This window comes from Monodelphis domestica, chromosome 8 (genome assembly GCF_027887165.1).
Source record: "Monodelphis domestica isolate mMonDom1 chromosome 8, mMonDom1.pri, whole genome shotgun sequence".
NCBI lineage: Eukaryota > Metazoa > Chordata > Mammalia > Didelphimorphia > Didelphidae > Monodelphis > Monodelphis domestica.
The window spans coordinates 114693715-114717782 of record NC_077234.1 but is presented as its reverse complement, the minus strand read 5'-3'; the positions used below and the strand labels follow the sequence as shown (position 1 = coordinate 114717782).

Here is a 24068-nt window from a genome sequence, read left to right as displayed (position 1 = left end):
TCCCAATTCTTTGCTACCAGAAAAACAGCTGCAACAAATATTTTTGTACAAATATATCATTTTCCCTTTATTTGGTCTCTTTGTGATACAGACCTATAAATGATAGATTGAAACAAAGGGTATGCACATTGTTAGAGTCAAAATTGCTCTGCAGGATGGTTGGATCAAATCCAACTCCAACAGTATATTATTAGTGTTCCAATTCTCCCACATTCCCTCCAACATTTATCATTTTCCTTTTCCTTTTCATATTTCATATTCACCTATCTGTAAGGTGTGGAGTTGTACCTCAAACATGTTTTAATTTGTAGATCTCTTATTAAGAATGATTTAGATGGGGGAAGCTGGGTAGCTCAGTGGATTGAGAGCCAGGCCTAGAGATGAGAGGTCCTGGGTTCAAATCTGGCCTCAGACACTTTCCAGCTGTGTGACTCTGGGCAAGTCACTTGACCCCCATTGCCCAGCCCTTACCACTCTTCTGCCTTGGAGCCAAAACACAGTATTGACTCCAAGACAGAAGGTAAGGGTTTTAAAAAAAAGAATGATTTAGATAATTTTTTTATATGACTATAGATGACTTTGAGTTCTTTATATGAAAACTGCCTGTTTATGTCCTTTGAACATTCATCAAGAAAATGACTTTTATTTTATAAATTTGACATCTATATATTTATGAAAATTTTCCTTTATTAAAGATATTTGCTGCAAATTTTTCCCCTAGCTTTCTGCGTTCCTTCTCATCTTGACTGGTTTTGCTTGTACAAAAAAAATTAATATAGTCAAAATCATACATTTTACATTTTATAATGTTCTCTATCCATTGTCTGGTCCAATATTATTCCATTATCTGTAGATATGACAGGTAGACTATTCTATCCTCCAATAATTTGTTTACTATATTACCCTTTATGTTTAGATCACATACAAATGTTGGCCTTATCTTTGTATACTGGGTGATAGATTGGTCTGTTTCCTAGACTCTGCCCTACTATTTTCCAGTTTTCCCAACAGGTCTTGTCAAACAGTGAATTCTTGTCCCAAAAGGGTGGATTTTTTGATTTTTCAAAACAATAAGTTACTATGGTCATTTGTTACAAGATTTTGTGCACCTAATCTATTCTGTTGATCCACCATTCTATTTCTGAGCCAATAACAAACAGTTTTGATATTTACTGCTTATTATTCAGTTTGATATCTGATATTAAAAAACTACCTTCCTTTACATTTTAATTGATTTTTCATTTCACTGATTCCATTGATATTCTTGATTTTATCTTTGTTTTTCCAGATGAATTTTGTTACTATTTTTTCTAGCTCTATAATAATCTATAAACTAATATATGACACTGAGTAATTAGACTGGTTTAGGTAAAATGGCCTTTTCATTATATTTACAATTAATATTTTTCAAGTTATTTTAATCTGACTTTATTGATGTGAAAAGTGTTTTGTATGTAAGATAATACAGTGCTGGGTTTCTTTTGGAAGATAAACTCCTATAACTACTGTTAATTAATATTTTTTTTTTATTTTGGTTTAGAGTCAGAAGTACTTTATTTTTCTTTGAAATGTAATAATGTTTATAGTTCACATTTTAATTTCCTTCTCTAAAAATCCCTCCTCCCATGCCTATTTTTTATAAAACCTTTTTTATTCCAACTTTTCCTCATCTGTCAGTTACAGAGATCTGCTATGCCCCAGGGGTGCCTGGAACTTGGGGTGGACAGGGAGTCAAATCTCAAATGACAAACAGAAACCCAGACTCAGTTTGGGGAGAAAAATATTTTCAACATATGGCCATTTGTTTATATAAAATCCCTATGAAGAAGATGTAGTACATTAACAATTGTCTGCAAGTCAGCTCTTTTGATATTCCTGAAAAGGTCACTGAGAGACAAGCCTACTGGGCAGCTTCATGTTACAGTCACTGGAAGCATTGGGTATGTGCTGGCAGAGCAGCACAGAGAGCTCTTGAAGTTGAACTTTAGTTTCAGTAGTTACTTCAGATTTGCCTGAGCAATATCAGAGACAATGTATTCATTATATAGTAGACAGGTGTCACTCACACCAGATGAAATTCCAATCCCTAAGTGAATTCCCATACCATTAAGAGTGATACCAACCATTGAATCAGCTGTAGTTTTGCCCAAACCTTTGATGCTGTACTTGCCCTTGGGGTAACTTCAGCTCATACATGTTTCCAATGGTAACTTCTCCCAGGAGGATTCATCCTATTGGGTCTCCCTGAGATGTGTGGCAGTAATTGGCACTCTTGGAAACCATGTCAGCAAAGTAGATTCCTTCACCAAATATGTAGTCAGTCACAGGGGCTTCATATGGGGCAATTCACACACCCTGGGAGAGGATGCCAGCATAGTTGGTGGCCCTGGACCCATGCCAGTTATGAAGGCATTTAAAGGGCTTATAACATTGGATTTCCCCATCATGTTCAATCTTAAAGACATCTATAATTTCCAAGTTGTAGGCATGGTGAGTAGTAGTGTGACAAGGAAATCACTTTAAAAGACTGATATATATTAATTTAAGGTCGCCAAGGAATTCAGCTATGTAATTCCTAAATGAAAACTCAAGTCAGCAGTCAACCTTTTTATGGAGTTTAATTACAACAGGAGGAAGAAAGGAATTAGAGAGAGAGAGAGAGAGAAAAGGGAGAGAAGGGAATAGGGCTTAAATACCCCTTCTGTTTAGGCTGGGCCAAAAGGCCCAAGCCCTTAGATAGCTGGGACAAAGAAAAGTGATCAGTCCCTATTACTCATGTGACCAAAATGGAGAAACAGTCTCAGAGGCCCCCACCTTCAGCTTCCTTCAGAGCAAGCTTCTCAGAGCACACTCCAACCACTCAGACAAACTCCTCAACCACCACCCCTGAGTCTTCAGACCCCTCTTTCTTTAAGGAAACCATCCAAGTTCCCTCCCCTCAGTTCTCATATCTACCAATCACTGTCCATCAATTTCCCTGTGCCAATGGAGGCTATAGCTTAACCCAGGACCACCCAGAGGTCTCTGGCTTTGCACATGTCTGTTGAAGGTCATATTTTCAAATAATTAAATCTTTGATCCTTTGCTACAGCCCTTTCTAAATCCTGTTAACCTGAGTAGGGTAGAGATTGGAATAATTAAATTTTGATCTATGCTGCAGCCCTTCCTCAATCCTGTTAGGACTGAGTAGGGTGGAGATTGATTCCAAGTATCTCCATTGTATCAATTCTAAAATCAATCATGACTCAAAGAAATTCCTGTTCTATGATTAAGCATAGGTCAAAGTCCTTTCCGTTGTTCAGCAAAAGGTTTCTGTCCTAAAGTAATCTTAAGAAGGGAGGAGGAGGAAACTCTCATGCCAATGGGGTTCACATTCCAATAGCCAAGACCCACTATCAATAGGAAATTTTTCAAGTATGAAATTTCCCAATGGTGAAATTTTCCAACATTTATAAGTCTAAGAAATTTTGAGGTTTACAGTAGCATGTGTATTTTTGACATATTGCCTAATGATACCAACTTCTTCTGAATTATGGTCAATCACCTTAATATCAGTTTTAAGCTTCCCAGAGTTGACATCAATGGGATCCTGGTTGCCACCTTCAAACCCCCTATGGAGTAGACTATAGGCTAACTTAATGTTTAGTAGATTGTCCAGCAGTTCTACTTTGGATTGCACACAATCAATGTTATTCAGGAGTGGAAGCTTCTTAATTCCAAAGTCATGAGTGATCAGAGTAGAGAAGCAATTGGAGAGATCCAGAATCTGAGAGTCACTGTCACCCTGGGAAACCACTTGTTGTACCTTACTGAGGACTGAGTATGCATTCTGGATCTGCCTCTTGCTCAGCTTTCCCAATATCATCTTCTGAAAGTCAATTTCAAATTCCACCATTGTCTTTTTCATGCTTTTCACAACAAAAATCATTTTGATAAGGTTCTGATCTGGTTTGGGGAGTTTTGACTTGTTACTGGCACTGACACTCAGCTTCTTCATCCTACCCAGTCAATCTCAAGGAGATAGAACTTCTTGGGATATTTGGTGAAGTTGGTAGAATACCAAGAGTTGTCAGTTTTCTCCTCATATAATTTACAAAAGTGATCAATGGCATCTTCTGTGGATGAGATCTGTTCCAGTTTATTGCTGCCAATCACAGTGCCCATTTGGCCTCAAAATCTAAATATCCAATACCTGATTTCTCTATCTTCTTCTAGGAGCTGCAGCTTATAATATGAGTTGGTCCCTTTAACAATGTCCACAAGGCCTAGAGTAGCACTAAGATTTTTCCATTTTTTTCAAGTAAGTTAACTGAGTGCTCCAACTCAGAGTCAGGATCCATAGCTGCTCTGATTTTTTAGTGTTAATTTAACTTTCTTTTCTGATTTGCTGGTCCCTTCCTCCTCCTTGATTTGGTCCTTGCTTTTCTTGGAATAAGGGCCCAACTTCCCTCATGCCTTCACTTCAAAAGGTTCTTGCTTCACTTCAGTGCCACAGGAGGGTAAGATATGCAGAGACAGCAGCTCTTGGAGGCTCTTACCAGAAGCAGAGATATCCTTGCAGAAATCCTACTACAAGCACATTGACTTCTTTGACCTCTTCTATTTTCTTATTCATCTTTTCAACCTCCTTTTTTGTACTAATGCAGAGGGAAGCTTTCTTAGCTGTCTTGGTCAGTTTCCCGTTCTCCCCAACCCCCTCCCCTGGACACACACACACATCAAGTTCCTTTACTTTGTCTTTCATTCCATGCTTCTTCCTGAAAAGCTTCTCCAGAGTCAGATTCTTCATGTTGGACAATGGCTTATCCACCCAGGCAGAGGAGTTCATGGTGGGAGGGGCTGCCACTAAGGAGGGGAGGGGCTTTGAAGGTGGGACATTAGCTTCTGTAAAAAATGTTCATTCCTGCTTTTTACATTTAAAAATTTTGACTTACGATTTCAGGGAAATCTAGTTGAGAGTCTGTGTTTTTGGCCACACACTTGGTCCAGGCAGTAATGTCACCAGACCAGTATTATGTATCACTCTCAAAGACAAACTGTTTCTTCTATTCTTCACAGAGAAGAAGAGCTCCAAAAGCCATCCCATCTGCTACTGGTCCAATATGTCTGAGTCCCCAGAAAGGGCTTCCTGATTGTTGGCCATCAGCAGCTCTTTTAGGTCATTGGTAGGGCATAATTTCTTCAGGTTGTCTTTCATACTCCAAATGAACTCTGTATCTTGAGGAGCTTTTCTAACTTCCTTTCTCTGTCCTTTTCTTTCTTGGGTTTCTTCTTGGCTACACCATCTCCATTCACCTCATTTTCTTTCCTCTTCCCTTCAGTCTTGACTTCTGGAAGCTTGAGGGTCTCCTTTTCCTCTTTCTGCAGCATACTGAATACTTTGAGCTGGTTAGCACTGTATTGAGGCAGGAATCCCAGCTCATCTCTGCATTTGAGAAAGCTGTCTGGGAGAAATCAGCGGTAGATCATTCCCAGATGTGGCTGCTCTAGATCAATCATTTTCTTGGACAACCATATCTGGCCCTTTTCTATTTTCTGCTGACACCCCTTGCAAACACTCCTATTGGACTTGACGTACTGTCCTGTAAAACGGATTAGAGTTTTCTCTCCTTTACCCCCTCCATCTTGACTCCTGCCTTTGCCTCCTGTTCAGCCCTCTGGTCTTGATGGTCATCTTAATTTTCTGCTGGCTGTTCCATTGCAGCTCCAAAAACCCATCCACTTCAAGCTCAGCCTGAGTTGACAAGTACACTTCCAGAAGCAAGGGTGTGATGCCAATTTGGGATCTTCCAATCAAACATCAGTGACTGCACCATGCTGGCCAGGTGGAGCGAGTTCTTGGAGATCCTCTCCCTGCATTTCTTGCAAGAGGTGCTCCAGCTTTTCCCATACTGGGCCTGGTAGGGCTTGTTGGATGACTCTACCTTCTTTCTGCTCCTGGGACAAATGGAAGTGCCACAAGCAATCCACCAAGCTGGGCTGTAATGTGTGTTCTGCTGTTACTTTAAATAGAATTTCTTTTTTCTTACTACTGAGCTTTTCTGGTAGTATACAGACATGTTGAAGACTTTTGGGGGTTTATCTTATACCCTATAACTGCTAATGTTGTTAATTATTTCAACTATTTTCATTTGATTCTCTAGGATTTTCCATGTATACCATCCTGTCATCTGCATAGAGTGATAATTTTATTTCTTTATTACCTATTCTAAGTTCTTCAAATTTTTCTTCTCTTATTGCTCTAGTTAGCATGTCTAGTACAATATTGAATAATGATGGTGATAATGAGCATCTGTGTTTCACTTTTGGTCTTTGTAGGAAGGCTTCTACATTATCTTCATTATAGTAAATGCTTGATGATGGTTTTTGATAGATATTAATTATCAGTTTAAAGATAGTTCCATTTATTCCTATGCTCTCCAGTGTTTTTTTTTAAGCCCTTACCTTCTGTCGTAGAATTCATTTTGTGTATTGGCTTTAAAAGACAGAAGAGCATTAAAGGCTAGGCAATAGGACTTGAGTGACTTGCCCAGGGTCACATTGCTATGAAGTGTCTGAAGCCGAATTTGAACCTAGGAACTTTCATTTCTTGGCTTAGTTTTCAATCCATTCAGCTACTTAGCTGCCCCCCTCTAGTGCTTTTAATCAAAATAGGTATTATATTTTTTTCAAAAACTTTTTCTGCATCTATGGAGATGATCATATAATTTATGCTGAAATTTTTTATTGATAGGCTTAATTAGACATAGTTTTCCTAATATTGAATCAATCCTGAATTACTGATATAACACCCATCTGATCAGTGTCAATGTTCCTTGTATCTCTGTCATCTCCTGGCTAGTATTATATTTAAAAATTTTGTCTCAATATTCATTAGTGAGATTGGTCTATAGGTTTCTTCTTCTGTTTTTGCTCTTCTTTTTTTAAGTATCAGCTATATTTGTGTCATAAAAGGAATGTAGTAGGACTCCATCTTTGACTATTTTCTCAATTAATTTATATAGCATTGTAATTAATTATTCTTTAAATATTTCATAGATTTCCCTTGTGAATCCACCTAACCTTGGGGGTGTTTTCTTAGGGAATTCATTGATAATTTGTTCAATTTCTTTTTCTAAGATAGAATAGTTTAAGAACTCCACTTTCTCTTCTGTTAAGCTAGACAGTTTATCTTTTTGTAAATATTCACCCATTTCACATTGATTATCAAATTTATTGGCATATAATTGGGTAAAGTAAGTCCTATTAATGATTTAATTTCCTTTTCTTTGGTGGTGAATTGCCCTTTTTCATTTTTGATACTGGTAATTTTATTTTATTCTTTCTTTTTTAAATCAAATTCACCCGTCGTTTGTATATTTTAAAGGAGTTTTAAGCAATGACCAGTAGTTCTCTGATTTTCAATAAAACCAGGTTTCAATTTTTAGATAAATGTTTTCTTTTAATTTTATTGGTTTCACCTTTGATTTTCAAGATTTTCAGTATACTGTTTAAATTATGGTTTGATTTCTTCTTTTTCTAACTTTTCTAGTGGCATGCCCAATTTATTGATCTGTTCTTTTTCTAATTTGTTAATGTAAACATTTAGAGGCAACAGTCATATCTTTGTACTTAAGAATTTCAAATTCAAAGCATTTTGATGAGAATAAATTGTCCCAGTGTTCCATGATTGTTTGGCAATCCAATTTCATGGTCTCTTCTCCCCAAATTTCTTTCTTTTGAATTCAAACATCAGGGTTTTCTTTCTGAGCTGGCTCTAGGCATGAGGGGAATTCATGTCAAAACAGACTCTTTGTTCATCTCAGAGATAGACTGGCTAACTTTCCTCCCACAAGTCTTCCAGGCTTTGCAACCCAGAGTGGACCTAAGTCCTAAAAGCATCAGACCAGAGGAGAAGCTAGTACCAGCCTGGAGGCCCCTGAGTAGGTACTTGGTGAGCAGAGGAGTCAGAAACCCAAGCTTGATTTCTCTTCCTCTTTATTGACCAAACAGAAAAATGTGGAGTGATGATGAGAAAATAATGGAAAAAAAGGTGGTTCTGATGCCCAGGACTGGTTAAAGAATTCCTCCCATCACTCTTTCTTCTTGGTTCTCAGACCTTACTTCTGTCTCCACCCCTGCATCCTCACTAGGGGATTCCCTATGCACACAACTTTCCATGGGACCTCCCACTTTCCTTTGACCCTTTCTCATTGGGAACAGTCTCCCATCTCAAAGCTTCTGAGACTTAAAGGCACCCACTTGAGTCAGAGAAAACAAGTGCCCAGAACAAGCCTAGGAATATAGTTTCAATGAGAGCCTATGACACCATAGCCACCTTACTCTAGAGGCCATTTAATAGGGAAGATTCATGCCCCCCCACACATATTAGCAAAAGATATTTTGGTCTAATTAGAGGCCCTTATCCTCAAGCCCTCTTTAATGTCACTTGTTCCTAGTATCACTCATATTTACATTCCTGCCATGGACTGGCAGAAACTTCCAGCCCCCATTAGTACCAGGGTTGTCCAGACAGAACCCCCAGAAGACTTGCCCTAGGCCCAGGCTCCTCTTACCTTAACTCAATTCCCCTGCTCCATCTACTTCTAGCCTCTCTAGACTCCCAACCCTTGTCTTCAGGAGCCTCAATTGACTAACCTCTATGCCTCTTTCTATAGCCCCACTTCCCTCCCCATCCCAGTCTCCCATTTCACTCCACCCCCTTTGATTTATTCCTACCCCTCCTCTCAGCACCCCCAAGGTCCATCTCTCAGATTCAGTCTAAAGCCAGTGCTCCAGTAACTGCCTCTGTGGTCCAGGTGCTTCCCAGGTTAGACTCCTTAGAACCCAGTTGTATCTTGTGTTCAATTTTGTGGGGACTCCTCTTTCAAGCAATAACATTTCTTCTCCCAACCATCCCCTTAGACCAAGAACTCCTCTCAATACAGATAAAATTAAGTTAAAATCATCTAATCTAATCTAATTATTATTTTTAAATTCATGTCAACTTATTATTAATGTTAATTTACTAAAAATAAAATTTCAGTAATGCATAAATTGCCCTGTAAAATCTTGGTTTTCTGTATGTTTGGAATTGATTCATTTAATTTACATTATTCCTTATGAAAAAAATTCATTTGGTACTCAACTCTTTTGGTACTTTACTTGCCTTCTGGAATGAATTGAGGACACATACATAGATATCACTGTTTAAATATTCCCTTAATTGCTAATTTGGCTGTATCCTATAAATTTTGGTATGTTTTTTCATTAGTGTCATGCTCTTCAGTGAAATTACTGATTGTTTCCATGATATGTCTTTTATTTCTACTTATTCATTGTAATTAGTTCATATAGTTTCCAATTAATTTTTAGTTTGTCTTTTATCTGAAACATATACTTAATGCTTCTAATTTTCTGTATTTATTTGGGGAGATTTTGGTCCCTTATACATGGTCATTGTATGTGTGTGTGTGTGTATATATGTATGTATTTATGTAGGTGCCATGTACTGCTGAGTAAAAGAAAGGAATATATATATTCCTGAACTCTGACTCCTGGACTACTTCGTGGGGTGAGTGAAAGGTTGACGCCTTTCCTAGTTTCTGGGGAGACTAGCTTCCATATTGGAGGAGGCTTTGTGGTTACTCACTATGGCTGGCCTTCCTGTTTGAGAGCTAATTAATCTCTGCCTGGATTAAGATAGAAGAGATAAATCTCTCTAACCCCCTCACATTTCTCTTCTTTATTGCTTACTTTCTAGTTGTATATATTTGTAAGGGAATTTCTGACTTGAGATATAATAAATATTGGTGATCACATAATTTCATAAAATTATTGTCCAACCATTAAATTTACCCCTTACATATGAACTCCAGAGTTACATTTTTTGTTGTCTTAAAATGGAATATGAAGAGACCCAAAATAATATGTGGACCTAGGAATCTTTTTTGTTGCTGCTAAAGGAATAATAATAATTAAAAAGAATCCTTTTTGCTGCAGATATTTCAAAGTGTTTATATTATTTTTCATTGTATAATGATTTTATGGTATATGAAATGAATGCTGTATGTATTTAGTTTGAATTATTTAAAAGAGCCATGTGGTTAAAAGCATTGATGATTTCTTTTGTCCATGGGAATAATTCACCAGATTATTTTACTTTCTAGCCATAGATGTAAATAAAACTTTAATGTAATATATGTAATATAATATTATGTAATAAAGTACCATGATATGAGATATTATAGCTCTATAACACAGTATTACATTATATAGTATGTATAGTATAATGATACATGACACAGTATGATACAATGTACTATGCGATATGGCATGATATAGTAAAAGCAGATAAATACATTATACCATGGCATGATATAAGACATAGTAAGATCCATTACATACAATGTGATTTAATATTATATGAAATAATTTAATTTAATATAATGGCACATGAGATCATAGGTCACAAATTTTAAACATCTTCTTTTTAAGAGTTGATAAAATAGCACCATACAGGTCAATTGACTTATCTAAGAGCATAAAAGTATTGTAAATCCTGGAAATCCCAATTCCACAGATACCAGAAATGCTTATAGTTTTGATTCATAAACTGTAGAATAATTAGCTCACTTCCAAAATGGAATGGGTTCCCTTGGTATGGAGTAGGATAGTTCTAGATGGAGATCTTAAAACAAAGGCATATGTCTAACAATAATATTCATTCACCAATGGACACAAAAACACACACAATAAAGCAAAATAACTATAGCTCCATATCTATTGGGCCATAAGTATTTATAGACTGCCAAAAGTGTCTACCAAATACATACATACACATATACATGCATGCTTCAGAAACACTTATCTAGCAGATTGGCAATTCATCATTCATCTGTAGCACACAGTAAGAGGTTCCTGTGGCAATGAGGTGCTAAGTAGTTTATTCATAGCCATACATAGTATGTGTCTGGGGTAAAAGATGAATGAATATCTTAATTACAATGCTATTCCAAATATTCCCTATGCCATGGTGACAACTAAGAAAATAAAATGAGAAACTAATATTTGTATCATTTCTGAATATAGTTTGATATAGGTAGAAGAGGGCAAAAATAATTCAAAATGATAATGCCAGGTATAAACCTGAAAACAACTTCATCATTTAGAGGGTAAACAAGATTATGAAGCCTAATAGATAGGGAGCTGTAGTTATCCTTTTTTTATTGTGTGTGTTTTTATGTCCATTGGTGACAATATTTTTCCCCATACAAGAACACTGAATTCTTTTTAGAAATTAAACATCTTTGAGATCATTGTAATAATTTTAAGCCTAAGGCACATGGAATGCTAAAAAAAGAATAATATTACTATATAATGATAAAGTGTTCAACTAACAGTGGAAATAACCATTGTAAAACATTCCTAGAAATCAGGATAAATATGAAACAGAATTTATTACTCCAAATTACCCTGATGTGCTAACATATATTACTTCTGAATGGTAAGCAACAATGAAATGAAATCCTGTATATTATATTTTCTCAATAAAGCTGTTATTCTAAGACTAAATATAAAATGTTCATACCAGAATCACATTGGGAATAAATTGATGATATTTGTCTTACCATGTGTATGATTATACTGTTCCCCAATTCTCTGTGCATCAGTTTTTGCTGTGCCTTCAAGTTGGGCAGCAAATTACTTGATGAAAAGAAGGGGGATAGACAAAAATATCATTCTCTCTAGAATACAATTTGCCAGCAAAAATGCATTTAGACAACTTGTTATTGTCAGATCATTAGGTTAATATGAGGTTGTGTTAGGAAGGTCACTGCAGAAGATTTAGATACCTAGAAATATTCAAAAGCAATTTGCAACATTCACACACTTTCAACCTATCCTACCTTGAAAACATTTGTAATCCACAAAGTTGGCTGTTAGTTTTTAAACTGGATGTAACAAGTGTGAAGGCAAGCTATATTGTGTTCACTTTGGAGTATATGTATGTGCCTATTATCACTAAATTTAAATAGAATTTCATAGTTGATCTGTTAAATATTTATAAACACTTTCATAAGCTGTCTTCACTTTTTTTTTCTTCACCATGTGAGCCATGCTGATCTTCTCTGCTTTTATATTCAACACAATAAAAAATGTTTTTTGCCTCATCAGTTGCTTTGTGTGACTTTTTTGGGTTGTTCAACCCATCTCCAATTTAAGAGAAACTGATTAGAAATCATGATTACACATAGCTATTTTACTTTAGCTATTATATAGCCTTTGTTTTATACTGAGACTTGAAAGACTTACATCGATATTGATTATGAAAATAGTTCATGACATAAAATGTAAAAGAAAATTTCATAATAGAAAGATTACAGTATGAACTAATGGAGTAGAAGGGACTGGAAAATAAAAAAATAGGTCTAGTAAGGCCTACAGAAGTAAATTGATTTTCTGAAATATATTACTAATTATTTCTCATAAAAATCCCCAAAATGATAAGATCCAAAACCTTTTAGCTTCAGATGATTAAAGCTCTTGTTACAAAAATGTAGATTTTGTGAAAGAAAATGATAAAAGTTCCAAGCAAATGGGAATAGAAGAAAGAGGACAAAATCTCTTTTAAAAAGTATGTTGGATTAAAGTGAAAGGCAACATTTACCAATGTAGAACCTTAAGAGAAGTGATATTATTACCTGTTTGTATAGAAAAAAAGATTAACTGTTAAATATTTCAATAAGAATAATCACAGAATGATATGGTAAAATGGATCTGAGAGATCATATACTCCTTAATCTCTTTCTCAACTTGCTTGACAAATGATCACCAGTTTTAGTTTTATGTTCACCAGTGAGGGTGATCCCATAAATTTATAAGAAAGCCATTTCTACTTGGAGATGATGTTAGAAATTTATTCTTTAACTTAAGCCAATATTTGATTTTTTGTACCTCCTGTGAGAAGGAATTTTTTATCTTAACTTAATCAATTAGATATGTGGAGTGCTCCACTCTTTTAACTTAATCAGTCAGAAACTGGAGCATTCTTTTGATAAAAGTTTACATCCTCAGAGTATAGGAGGTGGATCCCAGAGGCACTGCCCCACGGCCAGAGCCAGGCAAATTAAGAAACTTTGATTCCTGAGATGTAATAGGGAGAGCTAATGGGTGGAGAAAATTTTAAATAAACAGGAACCTCTGAGACCCTCAGGTCAGTCTTTGTGGCTTAGACTCATGGGTGGCTCCCTCTTTTGCAGCTCAGTTTGGTGTGGTTCAGCTTGATTAGGCATTCCATTCTCCATTGGATTCCTTCTGGGTTGGAGCCTTCTGTGTTGGATTAACTCTGGGTTGAAGACTTTCAAGGACTTCCACCTGGAGACTGGAACCTGGAGGCTGAGACTCTCCCATTCTTCAGGCTGGAGATTGGAACTTTGTCTGGGAGGAGCCTCACATGCCCCAGCCACCTGGTATTCCACCTGCTGCTTGCCAGGCCCTGGCAGCCAGCACATGGAGCAGCCCTCCCTCCCCCACCTGGGTCAGGGGGTGGCCATGGCCATTGCTGACGGTGTGGGGCTCCTGGGATGCTCCTGGGTCCCCATGAATGCTGAGATCGCATGCAGCCATGTGTCATCAAAAATGGCTACACCCGTCAGTGCTGACACATATCATAGGTTTGCCATCACAGTCCTATAATATAAACTCATCTCAGTTAACTAAATTCACAAGAATAAATTATTCTCTTCCATTTCTGACTCTTTTTCCATTAAAGTTCTTACCTTCTGCCTTAGAATTGGTACTAAATATTGGTTCCAAAGCAGGAAAGTAGTAAGGGCTAGACAATTGGAGTTAAATGACTTTCCCAGGGTCACACAGCTAGGGACTGTCTGAAGAAAATTTGAATTTAGGGCTTTCTGTTTCCATACCTGAAACTCTATACATTAAGCCACCTACCTGCCCCTTGTATATTTTCTTAAAATGATATTTTTCATCCAAAGTCATTACTGATTTTGTAAAACTTTGTCTATCTCTTTTTCCCCAGTGATATGCAGAGTGAGATCATCTTTCTAGTCACCTAAGTTCACAAGTTAATGTGTTCAAAATTAGCCTTAATTCTTAGCTCCCTCCTAATTTCATGTGAGATTATCTACTCTTCATAAAATTATCTGCAAAACATCAATTGAAACTAGCTCCTTCTCTTGACTCAGAGCATAATTACTAGGCAGTATGTTTAACTTTTACTAGGATTATAGCAAGAACTTCCTAATTAATTTCATTTTTTTAATCTATTGTACATATAGTTGACAAATACTTATCTTACTAGATATATGCTCTCTCTACAAAAAAAAAAAGAAAAATGAATATATAAAGCGTCCATACTTCTGTATTGACTCTGGGATAAAATACAAAACCTTTTATGATTATTTGAAATCATTCTTTATTTCTATGCATTCATCAGAAAACCCTCATAAACTCTATAGTCCATGGCTTTCTTTCTGAATTTCATGTATAACCCCCCTTCTTCTGTCTCTAGGCCACTGCATATGCTGTTCTCTGTTTTCTTTAGTTTGACTTCTCTTCAAATATATGACTCCATTTGAAATTCAACTCCTTCCACTTATAGGAAGCCTTTCTTAATCCCTAATTACCAATATATTTCTTTTTTATTATATATATATGCATGTATATGAATATATTGAATATAAAAATACTGAGAGAATGTACTATTTGATCAATATGCATTTTTATTAAGTACCCTAATATATGTCACTAACAAATATTGTATGCAATTACATGTGGGGAGGGAAGGGAAAATTAAACAAAGCAAGGGAAGGGAAGGGTAGGAAAGGGAATGGAATGAGCTTTGAGGAAGAGGATTGAAAATTGCATCCTGTTTTCAGAAAAATAAAGTATAGTATTATTAATATAGCTTTCATTTTATGACTAAGGGAGAAGGTTTGGAATCCATCATCCAATTGTACTTAGGTAATCCCAGAAGTGAATAATTAAATTTCATATTATACCATTTTCCTGGTATTTTTCTTGGTATTTTCATGTAGAGATGGGTAATAGTCAATTCCTTTTATATTTCAGCATTAAATGGAATGTTTGCTGACAAGTATACATTTTCCTTACTTTATCTTCTCCTTGCCCCAAATCTCACCATCCCCCAAGCAAAACACATACACATACACACACACACATAGAGACAGAAAGACAGACAGACAGACTCACACACACACACACACACACACACACTGTTAACCACTACAGGAAATTTCCTTGTATTCTATATGGTCTGATTAAAATTCCTTTTTCAAACATGGGGGGAATAAAACAGATACTGTATACTTTCTTAGATACTGAGACCTCGGAGTAGACTTACCTCTTGTTACACTATACAATTATGAGTTTATATAGCACTATTCTAGAAGTAAGTTAGTTTGTGAAGAACATTAAGGAACTAATTTGTAGCCCTTGTAGAAGTGATTTTTAAAAGTGCTTATTCTAAAAATGGCTAATAATTCATGGGTTGATTTTTTGCTTTATAAATAAGTATAGAACTCTGAATGAAGATATGTGAAAAAGGAAAGCTTCATACAATTTTTCTTTTATTGGAGAAATTAAGGAATTAAAGAAATGCTTCTGAAGAAATGTTTCTGAAGAAAGGGTTATGACAATGGAAGAATCTTAAGTAAAATGGAATTTATTTTTCAAACTTTAAATTGGCAAAATAAAATTTGAATAAAATGAAGAATTTATGTCATCAGATTGATAATACAAAATATATCCATATTTCATACACAGTACATCAGTATGTAGCTCTATATAATATTTGTGGAAAGATTACTTAGAAGAATAGTTATAACAAAGATTAAAAAATAGAGAATTCAGTTTAAATGATCTCAAAGTGTATGTACTCTATGCTTGGTAGGACTTCAACCTGCAATGGAGAATGAACAATGAATTAGCAAGCAATGTCCAGAGTGTTTTATCTTTTTAACACTCTCACACATGGTTTTTGTTTGTTATCTTTTGTACTCACAGAGTGCCAAAATGATATCACTATCTTGGGATAGTGTGTACAGCTGTGACTCATCAATCCAATAGGTCAGGAATAGATAACATGTATGAACATTTTAAATGGAGATGTCTAAATTTTCATATTTCACTTTTATTTTGAGCTGTTGCTATTTTGCTTTGCTCATTGAGCACAGTGTATTCTTTAATGCAGGCATACTACAATGGATAGTTCTGTGCTAGTGTCTCCCTTGTCTCACAATAGATAACCAAAGATCTTCAGAAAGATCTTTAGTAAGTCTTTGTATCACTTCTAACTTCCTTTTTTAAAATTTTATTTTGTCAATTTAGAACATTATTCCTTGGTTTCAAGAATCATATTTTATCCCTCCCTCCCCTAATCCAACCCTTCCTATAGCTGACAAGAAATTCCACTGGGTATTATATGGGTCCTTGATTAGAATATATTTCCATGTTGTTGGTGTTTGCATTAGGATGTTCATTTAGAGTCTATATCCCCAATAATATTCCCCTCAACCTAGGTAATCAAGCAGTTGTTTTTCTTCAGTGTTTGTACTCCCACAGTTTTTCCTCTGAATGTGGATAGTGTTCTTTCTCATAGATCCCTCCAAATTGTTCGGGATCACTGCATTGTGACTAATGGAGAAGTCCATTACATTTGACTGTACCACAGTGTATCAGTCTCTGTGTATAATGTTCTCCTGGTTCTGCTCCATTCACTCTGCATCAATTCCTGGAGGTCATTCCAGTTCACATGGAATTCCTCCAGTTTATTATTCCTTTGAGCACAATAGTATTCCATAAGCAACATATACCACAATTTGTTCAGCCATTCTCCAATTGGAGGGCATCCCCTCATTTTTCAATTTTTTTTTCCACCACATATGAATATTCTTGTACATGTATTTTTTTTCCTTATTACCTCTTTGGGGTACAAGTCCACCAGTGCTATGACTGGATCAAAGGGCAGGCAGTCTTTTAGTGCCATTTCGGCATAGTTCCAAATTGCCCTCCAGAATGGTTGGATCAATTCACAACTCCACCAACAATACATTAATGTCCCAACTTTGCCACAGCCCCTCCAACATTCATTACTTTCCATTTCTGTCATGTTAGCCAATCTTCTAGGTGTGAGGTGATACATCAGAGTTGTTTTGATTTGCATCTCTCAGATTATTAGAAATTTAGAACACTTTTTCATGTGCTTACTAATAATTATGATTTATTTAACTGAAAATTGCCTACTCATGTCCATTGCCCATTTATCAATTGGGGAACAGCTTGTTTTTTTGTGCAATTGATTTAGCTCTTTATAAATTTGAGTAATTAGACCTTTGTCAGAGGTTTCTGTAATGAAGATTGTTTCCTAATTTGTTGTTTCCCTTCTAATTTTAGTGGCATTGGTTTTGTTTGTACAAAAACTTTTTAATTTGATGTAATCAAAATTATTGATATTACTTTTTTATTTGTTTTCTAGCTATTGCTTGGTTTTAAAATCTTCCCTTTCCCAAAGATCTGACATGTATACTATTCTGTGTTCACCTGATTTGCTTATAGTTTGCTTATAGTCACACATTCTGAGTTTATCTTGGTGTAGGGTATGAGATATTGATCCAAACCTAATTTATCCCATACTGTCTTATCAAATTATGGATTTTGGTCCCAAAACCTGGGAACTTTGGGCTTGTCATAGATGGTCTTGCTGAGGTCACTTACCCCAAGTCTATTCCACTGATCCTTCTTTCTGTCTCTTAGCCAGTACCATATTGTTTTGATTACCACTGCTTTATAGTATAGTTTGAGATCTGGGACTTCAAGGCCATCTTCCTTCACACTTTTTTGATCTTTTGTTCTTCCAAATCAACTTTGTTATGGCTTTTTCTGAGTCAGTAAAAAAAAAAAAAGATTTTTGGTAATTCCATAGGTATGGCACTAAATAAGTAAATAAGTTTGGTTAGGATTGTCATTTTTATTATGTTAGCTCAACCTACCCATGAGCAATTAATGTTTTTGCAATTGTTTATATCTAGTTTTAGTTTTGTGTGGAAAGAACGTAAAACTATGATTGGCCAATTTTGCACTGAGACACATTTAATATGGACTGGAATTATCCCTCTGGTCCTATTTTATCTTAGAATAAGTCCTAGAGGAGACCTACACATCTCACCATTTGAGATGCTTTCTGGACATCCACCTATACAGGCTGTCTTTTGAGGATTGAGATTGTTCTATGAACTCTTTCAATGTTTATTTTTCCCCCTTGTTCAAGAACATCAGGGCAGTTTTCTTGGATAATTTCTTGTACTATGATGTCAAAATTTCTGTTTATTTCTGGAATTTCAGATAGAGCAATTATTCTCATATTTTCACTTCATGATCTGTTTTCCTGATCTGTCATCTTGTCAGTGAGATATTTTGTGTTTTCTTCTATTTTGTCAGTCTTTTGACTTTGCTTTATTAATTCTTGCTGTTTTACAATGTCATTGGCTTCCAATTGCTTAATTCTGGTCTTTAAGGACTTTTCTAACATTATTAATTATTCCTACTACCTTTTTGTTGATTTTCTAGGATTTTTGAATTATTTCATTATATCATCTGCAAAGAGTGATAGCTGAGTTTCTTCATTGCCTCCTTTAATCTCTTCAATTTCTTTTCTTCTCTCATTGCTACTGCTACGATTTCTAGCAAAATATTAAACAATAGAAGTGATATTGGGCATCCTTAACTCACTCCTGATCTTATTGGGAAGACCTCTAACTTATCCCCATTGCAGATGATATTTGCTGATTATTTTAGATAAATACTATTTATTATTTTGAGGAAAGGTCCTTCCCTTCCTATACTTCCTAGTGTTTTTAATAGGAATGGGTGTTATATTTTGTCAAAGGCTTTTTTCTGTATTTATTGAGATAATCATGTGATTCCTGTTAGTTTAGTTATTGCTGGTGACAATTTTGTGGATGGTTTTCCTCACGTTAAACCAGCCTTGCATTCCTGGTATAAATCCCACCTGGCCATAGTGGATAATTCTTGTGATGATTTACCTTAGTCTCTTTGCTAGTATTTTATTTAAGATATTTGCACCTATATTCATTAAGGAAATTGGTCTGTTGCTTTCTTTCTCTGTTTTCGTTCTTCCTGGCTTGGGAATCAGTACCATATTTGTGTCATAAAAAGAATTTGGTAATTTTCCTTCTTTGCTAATTTTGTCAAATAGTTTGTGTAGTTTTGACATTAGTTGTTCTTTGAATTTTTGATAAAAATGACTTGTGAATCTATCTGGCCCTAGGCATTTTTTCTTAGGGAGTTCCTTGATGACTTATTCAATATCTGAACACTCCTTTTCTGCTCTACTGTTGCCAACCATGTGTTGGTTCAGCTTTCCCTCCAAGGCAGCAATAAACTGGGATAGGATAACAACAAGAGTTAATTTGTGCTCTAATATGTTGGCATTAAGTCTTTGGGTAGTTAGCTGTCTTGCCTTGTAGTTATAGCTTTTTTGAATTTGAATGTTTCAGTTGGAAAGGATAATTGTGCAATTGATCCAGAACTGAGTCATACATCACCTTACTCATTCTCACACACTTTCTTTCACTTTTCCTTATGATATAATCTATTAAATGCCAATATTACCTACAGAGTTGCATCCACAAAGTTTTATTGCACTTAGATAAACAGAAGGCAATATTAGTGATTGTAAGGTTGTGAGATACAGAAGTATTCAGTATTGACAATTGCTATTTCTTTTTTCACCTTCATTCCTCCAAAGGACTCCCTGCCACTTTTTATAGCCTTTGCATGCTCTGTTATATGTGAAATTAAGATAAGAATATAATACATTATTCAGAACATGTACATTAAGAAAAAACTCCAAGTCATCTATGAAGGGAAACCACATGGCCACCTAAAGCCTGATGTGGCATGGTTAAGTGACTGGGTATTAGAACACATGACCAGATTGCCCAATCAAGAAAGCCAAATAGGTGTAATGTCATTAACCATATAAGAGATGGGACAAATGGGAGCTCAGGGTCTTTTCTTGGTATCATGAGTGAGACCTCTCCTTATTCTGCCCAGCAAACTCTCACCTTATCTTTCCCATGTCAATGATTGTAAATGAGCTGAATCCAGGGTTGAAAAGGCAGTGTGACTGGAAGGCAATGGTTGTTAAAAGACAAACTGGTAATCTTTTTCCTTCTCTTTTGTTCTCTTTTTTTGACTAATAAATTACTATAAATCTAATGCGTCTCCAGGATTAATATAACATTTATTAAAGTCACCCAGAATTATAACCTTGTTCTCATTGAACATGCTGATGATGAGAGTCTCTAGGTATTCATAAATTGTGTTTTTGAACTCTACAGGGTTCATTATGATGGGAATATATGAAGTCATGATGGTAACATGGCACTTTTGTGCAAATGGCAAATGACCTCCACAAGCCAGTCAATTACTCCTTTTCAGAGTAATTGTTACCTAGATTAGATTAGATTTTGAAATGCCAGCTTCTTGGAACTTTTAATCATGGTGAACATTCCAGAAAAATGTGTATCCAACTTGGACTTCACTAAGCTTACCTTCATATGACAGTCTTTCACTCAGATCTGCGAGTTGGATGTGATACCTACAGAGCTCTCTCACAAGAGGTATTTGTTTTACAAGTCTATTGGCTTTCATGTTGTTCAAAAGCATGCTCATGTTCCATGTGCCAATGGTGAGCAGAATCATTCCCCCCCCCCAAATTTGCATATTTCACAAACATTCACAGCACATAGAAAGGATGCTTTGAATTCCACTGCTGCTTCCTATGAGACCTATGAGAAAATGACTATGCCTTTGGCCATATGTGTACAGGGTAGTGATAGTTCCCAGAGTATCAGTATCTGCTCCATTGTCACTGCCCATTGATGCAGGACGTTGAAGTAGGGGTAAAATAACAAAATAGGAAAATGGCAAATGGCAAATGGTAATATGATGTGGTTGATGTCTTTGGATTCAGACATAAATAGGATTTAAGAGTCAGAGTTTCACAAAATCACTAGTCTCACTCCATCATTCAGAGTCATCATCATAGTCCATTGGCAAGACAAAAGACAAGGCAACTGGCAATAGTTCAAGATCCAGTGACTTACCTTGGTATTGTCAGGGTCTGATCAACCTCTCAATGCTCCACAATGCCTACTTCACCTGTTTTCCTAGCCATTAGAACAAATTGTTCCCATCTGCCCATTTTCCCAGGGAAGTCTAAACATGCTTGATGTAGACATCCTCCTAGCTCACCAAAAGATTTGAGGCCTGCAAGTTAGATTATTCTGGTTTAGTCTGTCTGCTAAGATGGTTTAACTAGAGTGTGGTCAATGCATAAGCTACAGGCTCTTGGAGTCACAGGAGAGAGCTGGGTGACAGGTAGACAACAAAGGTGGCAAGCATACCTGAAAAAAAATGGATTAGCAGCCCTCACCATAGGTTCTAGTTTTCCCTAAAAACTCTACAACCACCTTACATGTACACATATATAGATATATACATACATATATATATATATATATACACACATGTCTATATATAATATTGTATATTTATATATATATATATTTATGTAGACATATACATGTATGTAGGTATATGTATATTTTTAGTCCTTAAATAGAGTATCCCTTAAATTAAAAAAAAATGGGATGGTTTTTAAGGAGTTTCCTTATTCCTACTGCTTTTCTTTTTTTCTATTGAATTTATATATTCCTTTACTAAATTTTCCTATCATCCTTCCCCTACTCTTTTTTTCAAATATGTAATTTAACTTTATGTTTTCATTGTTTATTTTTTATATTTATTCCTTCACAGAATACTTCTTTCCATCCAATAAGAGTATTTTATTCATTTACCTTTCCACACTACTCCTTTTTGCTACATTCAGGTTAATAAGCCATTTTTTCCATCATTTAGAATGCTCCATTTGGAAGCCAAGGATATGGTTCAAATACTGGCTTTGCCACTTCTGATATTCATCCTGGATTCTTCAATTAAACTTCCTAGAATTTAGTTTCTCAAACCAAAAATTTGGAACATAGGAGGGGAGGAGTGGGAAGTTGGAATGAATGACTCCAAATGTCTTTTGCATTTTAAAATCCATGAAACTGATTTTTAAAAAAAATTTTAAATAGTCATTTGTCTTTATCTTTTTATTTATTAAAATAAGATGTGTAAATAAAGCTAAAACACTAAGTCATAATCCATTAAAAATAACTTTAACTTCTGTCTTAGCAATACTATGTATTGGTACCAAGGCAGAAATTTTTTAAGACCTAGGCAATGGGGATTAAGCGATTTATCCTGAGTCACACATCTAGGAAGTAACTAGATCCAGATTTGAAACCAGAGCAACCGATATCTAGGTACAGCTCTCAATACACTAAGACACACAGTTCTCTCCATAATTCATTTTGAAGAGAAAAAAAAAAGCTATGGCAAATAACTTTTTCAAGTATATATGATACAGTAGAATTAAAATAGGGAAGGAAATTAAAATTTCTATTCCCTTTGCGATGTTGCTGCTTTAATCTAAAGCTATTCCTGTCTAGCTGAAAATAATAGAATTAAGTACTAGTTTATCTTGGCATAACATTTGGAAGATTTAATAATCCTTAAAGAACTACCAGGTTTTGTTTCAGAATTGTAGTTCTATGTATTTTTCTGATGCAAAAGATTATGTATGTTGGTGTGGGTATATGTGTAGCTTCCACCTCAGAGGAGTTTAAAGTAATTTACATGCCTTAAGTCTAATTAATCTTCACAATATCCTAGGGAGTAAGATAGGCAGCAGGTAGTGTTATCCTCAATTTGTAAAAGGGTGTATAGAGGGAAAAGAGGTTAAGGATTCACTGAGGCTTAAATTTACACATCAAATGTGCAAAGGTAATGGGATCAGAACTGAAGTCACACACTACTCCATTGCAGTGCGATTTCTCTTCATAAGAATATATTCCAATGATTCATCAAATCCTAGACTTAAAAGACATTGTCAAAGTCACAGTCTCATCTAAAAAATGCCTCTTTACAACATCCCCTCCAGGTAGATTTCTTGCTTCTTTTTCAATAATGGTACTGAATAGGATTTTAGCATTTCACAAATAAACTACTTAATTTTCACAAAATGTCTAATTACTTTAAAATCTTATATAAAACTGAGAAAGTTTTCAAAATGTGCTTATTAAATGGCTTTTTGTGCATTTTCTTCATTTAGTATATCAGTAATTTTTTTCATTACAACCCTAGGCCAAAAGAAATTTGTCATAATTATGCTTATTAAGTATTTAGGTCCAAAGATATGGATAGCCATTTGAAAGAATAATATACATTTTTTAAAAGAAAATAATAGTTTATTTCATTCTAAAACAATTACAATTATTAAGGGAGATGTGCATATGTCATTGCTCAACTTCTCAAACCATAGAATCAGATTGTATGCCGCCACTCTTATTTCCACATTTATATTTATGAATTACTTGTTTCAATTTTTAATGGAACCAGTTTCTTCTGAAAACTTAGCTCTACAAAGATATGGGTACTGCAGACAAAAAAAAATACACAAACAAAAATTAGAGTTTCAGACATGGATGGAAGTATGTGGAAGGAAAAATATATCTCAAACATTAAACAAGGTCTTTAAGAAAAAAATATTCTTTTCTAATAAGTAAATTGTAAACTAAATTGATTTATTACTTGGAGGTATCCAAAACAGTTTGTGTATCATTTTATTGCCCTCAACATATAAAACTTATCGTTGCATTTTTAGGTTTTGTCAGACACTATGGCATACAATTTCAGAACTATTGGTGTGGTATGGACAAACATTAGCCATAGTTCTTTAGAGTGTCCTGGATTCTTGCATTGTGGATAAATTGCAATTCATAGGCGATATTCATTAATAATTCTTTTTCTGTGTACAATATCCTCCTGGTTCTGCTCACTTCACTTTTCATCATTTCATATGACTTTTTCCAAGGTTTTTGTGATCATTTTGTTTGTCATTTTTTATGTCACAG

General features: G+C 35.3%; 1 pseudogene; it reads right to left on the bottom strand.

The window, feature by feature from the left end:
• Positions 1-1913: 1913 nt before the first annotated feature.
• LOC100618707 (poly [ADP-ribose] polymerase 1-like) lies at positions 1914-13608 on the bottom strand (annotated as a pseudogene).
• Positions 13609-24068: the final 10460 nt, after the last annotated feature.